This window comes from Chelonoidis abingdonii, chromosome 19 (genome assembly GCF_003597395.2).
Source record: "Chelonoidis abingdonii isolate Lonesome George chromosome 19, CheloAbing_2.0, whole genome shotgun sequence".
Taxonomy (NCBI): Eukaryota; Metazoa; Chordata; order Testudines; family Testudinidae; genus Chelonoidis; species Chelonoidis abingdonii.
The window spans coordinates 31,985,700-31,991,510 of record NC_133787.1 but is presented as its reverse complement, the minus strand read 5'-3'; the positions used below and the strand labels follow the sequence as shown (position 1 = coordinate 31,991,510).

General features: G+C 44.6%; 1 long non-coding RNA gene across 1 annotated transcript in view; it reads right to left on the bottom strand.

Moving 5' to 3' along the window:
- Window positions 1-1,794: 1,794 nt before the first annotated feature.
- The window catches only part of LOC116828336 (uncharacterized), a 50,104-nt gene continuing 46,087 nt past the window's right edge, over window positions 1,795-5,811 (bottom strand). Inside the window, exon 4 of the long non-coding RNA XR_012657264.1 lies at window positions 1,795-4,822. This is a non-coding gene — a long non-coding RNA (uncharacterized LOC116828336). The remainder of the gene's footprint in view (window positions 4,823-5,811) is intronic.

The following is a 5,811-nucleotide window of genomic DNA, read 5'->3' as shown; positions in this document are numbered from 1 at the left end:
ACTTTACAGAGGTGATCATTCCTTTTAAATATTGTAGGATTTTAGAATGAAGCACCCTCCTCACTAATGCAATGGTTTGCAAACATCCTTCCATGCTCCCGGTCGTTGGCGGCAATTCTGCAGCGGGCGGGGGAGGTCCTTCCGCGCTCCCGGTCTTCTGGGCACTTCAGCAGCGGGTGCCGGAGCCAGTCAAGGACCCGCTGCAGAATTGCTGCCGAAGACCTGGAGCACGGAAAGACCCTCCACCGTCGAATTGCCACCCCCCCAAATCCTGGCACCCTAGGTGACCGCCTAGGTCGCCTAAATGGAAGCACCGGCCCTTCAAACATTTTTACAAGGTATTGGGCCTGATTCTGATCTCTCACTGGTTTTAGATTGTTGTAACATCATTGACTTCATTGGAGATGGTGATGGTGATCTCAGAGTTGTTCCCAGAGATACTACTTCCTCCACACCCCACAATGATTCTACACCTTCCTTCTGGCAACTCTAGTGTTAAATATCAGAGGGGTAGCCGTGTTAGTCTGGATCTGTAAAAGCAGCAAAGAATCCTGTGGCACCTTATAGACTAACAGATGTTTTGGAGCATGAGCTTTCGTGGGTGAATACCCACTTCGTCAGATTGCATGTGTAGCGGAAATGTCAGGGGCAGCGTATATTTGCAAGCAAGAAGCAAGCAAGGATTGATAACGAGGTTAGTTTCAGTCAGGGAGGATGAGGCCCTGTCTCTAGCAGTTAGAGGTGTTGAAAACCAAGGGAGGAGAAAACTGATTTTGTAGTTGGTCAAGCCAATTCACAGTTCTCTTGTTTAATCCTGAAGGCTGATGGTGCATAAATTTGCAGATTGAAACTGAGCTCAGCAGTTTCTCTTGAAAGTCTTGTCCTGAAGCTTTTTTTGCTGCAGGATGGCCCACTTAAGATCTGCTTATTGTGTGTCCAGGGAGCGGCTGTAAGTGTGTTCATCCTACAGATTTTTGTGATATTGGCATATCCTAATATCCTGATTTGTGCCATTCTATCCTTTTCCGTAGAGACTGTTCGTTTGGGTACATGTACATAGCAGAGGGGCATTGCTGACAATGATGGCATTATATTACGTGGAGTCGATATAACTCAGATGTGACACTGTTGCAGGTGAATGACACCGGTGATGGTGTGCGCTGATCTGGTTAGGTCCTGTTGATGGTGTCATATGGTGGTTATGTAGGGCGAGTTTGCATCGCATGTGTTTATTGCATGGATTTGTTCTGGCTTAGAGTTACTATGGTGCGGTGTGCAGTTTACTGGTGAGAATATGCTTCAGGTTGGCCAGGTTGTACTGTAGGGCGAGGTGCGCATGCCATTTCGACCCGCAGACTGCTATGCCTATCTTTCATGCCTCCAGCTTCTATCCCAGCACACACACGAATCAATTGTCTACAGCCAAAGACTGAGGTACAACCCATCAGCTATCACCCCTCAGAAGACCGAACCAACCTTACAAAATCTCCACCCAGTATTCTCAAAACTTACAGTACCTGCACGAGGAAATAAGGAAACAGATCGAACAGAGCAGACGTGTACCCAGAAGCCTCCTACTACAAGACAAACCCAAGAAAGAAACCAACAGGACTCCACTGGCCATCACTTACAGTCCCCAGCTAAAACCCCTCCAATGCATCATCAGGGATCTACAATCCATCCTGGACAATGATCCCACACTTTCACAGGCTTTGGGTGGCAGGCCAGTCCTCGCCCACAGACAACCTGCCAACCTGAAGCATATTCTCACCAGTAACTGCACATTTAGGCATATTTATTTTTTGCAATTTATAATACATGAAGAAAGTGCCTACATGCTACCCTGTGGGTCCTTGATGTTGTTTAAAGCAACTAAATCCAAACAATCAGCAACCCCTAGAAAATCTCCAGGACAATGCTCCCAACACAAGGTGTGAATGACAGGCAGGACTTTCATCACCAAACCACCATCCCATAATGAAGTCCTACTTCCCCCTCATTAAGCCCCAATCATCTCAGCCAGCCAGGCAAAAAGGATAGCATACCGCATGGGGCAACAATTCCAAATGGGTTTGTAGGAAAGGCAGAAGCTTATTCTACAGATGAGAGCCCTGTATAGAGAATGCTGTCTTGCCAAATCCCAGTTCATAGAGTGGGATCCAACTCAGCTGCCTTCGTTGGTTGCAGATGTGGCAGTATTGCACAAGGAAACAGGTAGTCTTTCATGTATGCAGCTCCTGAGCCATTTAGAGCTTTATTGGTTAAAATCTATAAACTCCACCTGGAAACATAATGCCAGCCATACGCAGCTTCCAGAGCACTGATGCCATGCGCTCACAGAAAATGCACCACTGGCTGGCTTTAAGGTGTAGCCTTAAACCTTTAATTAATGAACAAATAAAATTTGAAATTGTTTCTCAAAAAAGAAAATGCAAAATGAAAATAAGTGTGAATGTAATATTAGTGCTCTCTGGTTTCCCAACAGGCTTTCCTGCTTCTCCTTTTCTGTTTACTTAGCCTGTTTGATTGCTGCATGACTCTAAGTCTATTTGTAGATGGTTTAAGTTGGATACATAGTCTGTTTACACACATGGAGTCTCAACTTTGACTTGCGTGCTGTTCTGGTAAGAAAACGTGTTAGAAAATGAGTATATGTTCCTGGGGTTTTCTCAAGTTTCAGTTGTCAGACGCATAGGCAGCATGGAAAAGAGGTTAGGACTGGCAGGGCTATATTGCAGTGAGGCTGTCACAAGTGGGTGGACATGATTGAGTGTTCCCGGGGGAATATTTGTAATATGCTGTTCAGGGAGTTACCTGCGTGACTCTATTTAGTGAATGCTTGGTTAAGATGCACCTTGCTGGAAATTAAAGCTCTATGGTATCACTTAGCCACCCTTGGAAGAAAAAGACTCAGAACTATAAACCTTTTGGAATTAAGTGATTAATTCAGAGACAACATGGGAAAAAAATTGAATCTCTGCATATTTCATATACACTATGTGTAGAGATGAGCCTGAACTAAAATTCCATATCTGAAGAACTCTGGCTTTTGATAAAGTGTGGATCTAAACCAAGTTATATAAGGCATGGCTGGCCTTTATGTCTGCAGTGGGATGAACCAAAGACTGGTCAGCACTGGGGAAGTTTAGGTCTCTAACATCCCCACTAGCTTCCTGCCTGTGAATTTGGAACAACCAGATAAACATGCTGCCCCCAAGAAAATGTACACTGTATTTTACATTGAGCCCAGTGCATTTATCTTCCTGGTTTTGGTGGGAAGCACTAGCAGCCACTCAATTCTTGTTATTCATCCAACTCTGACCTATGGTTTGTCTCAAGGACGAAAAGACTTCTCATGCTCGAAACACATACAACAGAGTTGGATTTTCAGGTTTTTACCCAGGTTCTTATTGTAGGCCACTTCCTCCACCTCCTCTCTGCCTCCTTACTGAAGTCATGTCTACCAGGGAGAACTAAGGCAATATGGCCTTTCCTGAGGCTCCCATGTAGAGCTAAATAACCTTACCAGGTCACAGACTCTTGTAAACTGCACTTCACCACTTGTTGGCACTGTCCAATGTTCATCCTATACAATATTGTCAGTTCCAGGCAGAAATCACCTGGCCTTTTTGAGAGACCAAACCTTTAGCACTTTTAGGTACTTGCAAAATCTGAGCAGGAAAGAGCACAACTATTTTTTCATGACTCAGAAATTATTTTCCTATCTGCTGAGTGTCTCGGCACTATGCAGTTGGGCATCCTAGAAATAATCACTAAAGACATTAAAGGTAAAATGAGCCCCACTTCAGTTGTTTTAATTCTTAATCCCCAGGAAATGTACAAAACAGACATTGGGTGACATCCTGGTCCCAATAGAGTCAATGGCAAAATTCCCATTGACTTTGGGGATCCAGGATTTAATCCTTTTTCTCTACTAACTCTAATAATTGAAAATTAGGAAGATGCGGTAGCAGATATTGGTTAGTATTTTAGTTTTAAGGTATTACATACAAGTATACTACATTGAGTATGACCACTTATTTTGAGTTGTATAGGTGCCTGATATTAGTGCTCTTTAAACACTACAACGAGCATAAACAGAACAGTACATTGTTGCCAATGTTTGCAAGCGGTAACAGTTACAAATATTAAAATGAGCAAACCCATATATTTTTATGCTTTTTATTTCAGGCCTCTGAAAATTCTCTGAAAGGTTACTAGGCCAGGGACTAAAAGTGAATCAATTAAATAATTGCTGAAGCGAGTTGCTGAGCACAGTAATTAATTGCTAGTGTATTCATTAACTGTGGGAGTAGCAGAGGAAGGAAAATATTTCACTGAATTTAGAATTGTATTTATTCATGTATGCATTGTGGTGTTACAGCAGAATTATTTTATCTCTCTCCCTCGCCTAGAAACTTGAACTGTGTGATGTTACTATGTGACCTGCTGCATAATGCACAGAACTTCACTCCTAGGAATGCATTCAGAGTTAAAGTTGGTGTCTTACGGAGCTGGCATTCACATTTTAGACTCTAATGATCAAAATCCTGCCACAGAAATAGGAAACATAAGTTGGTACCATTCATGCTTAGTCAGGGGGGCCATCATTGTCAATTCAGATCTCAGCGGCAGTTTGGAGGTGGACTTGAGTCCCCAGATCAGTGGCCAGTAGAGAATGGGTCCATCTCTTCATCTGTCTCCTGGAGGAGATGTGGGAGCAGGCCAGCCTGTCTTGTTTTCCAGTTTCTAGTGCAGCACTGGCACCAGTCCACAGGCAGCTGCTCATCCAGCATTCCTGGCTAGAGGATCATTTCAGCAGCTATAGTGTCAGCCAAGAGGAATCGAGAGGGAAAAGGAAAGTGGAGTTATGAAGTGAAAACCAAGAAAATACAAATTCCAGACAGCTGTTGCGAAGTGAAGGTGGGTGGCGGCAATACACTAGTTTATTCACTGAGTCTGCTGCATAGTTGCTAACAAAATCTCACTGATGCAATTCGGATATTTTTTTTCTGAACAGTATAGTACTACAGGTCTTTTATTGTTTGCATAGTTTGTGATATCTGATGTTTTTCAAATTGATCTAGCTGTGCGTATAACTGTTTATTCTTTCAGCAGTTTTAAAAAGATAGATCAGGGCTGGATGGAGTCTTTAGGTGCAGCCCTAAGCAAGGGGTGGTGGGTAAACGGCATCAACTCGGGAGTATGCCCAGAAAACATTGTGTCTCAGAGGAATGATATCCTCCCTGCTTCTGCTGTGTTCTGACATTCACCAGTAGGAAATTACAACAAGCTCGAGGGGACTCAGCTATGACAGCTGGCATGTTGAAGGGGAGGCACCAAGGCTCCCCTCATTCTACACCCACTTTCTGGGGGTGAGGAGGAGGAAATAGCATGTTGGACCCCTCAGGATCAGGTAGACATGCAGCAGTATGAGCAAGAGGTTCTTACTTTCCTGTGCGAGTGTGTAGTCCGTCCAAGCACAACCTAACCCTAAATAAACAAGAGCCTGATTCTGTCCCCCTTACAAAATAAGCATACACTGCTCTATGGGTAGCTGCATTGCTTCCAGTGGGATCAGTTGCAGAATAACGGTTACCCTGTGTTGGCAATGTGTGGCAGAATCAGACTGTAGCGAGGTGGTGTGGCTCCCCTCCTCCACAGGGAGGGTTGAGCCCCGTCCATCTTCCCCCAGGGCGGAACTTCCGGGCGGAAGCCCCGCCCCTCAAAGGGTCAGGCGGCGACCCGGAAGTATAAAAGCCGGGCGCCGGCCTTCAGTTGGAGCTCAGCAACCCGCGAGAGCAGACGTGC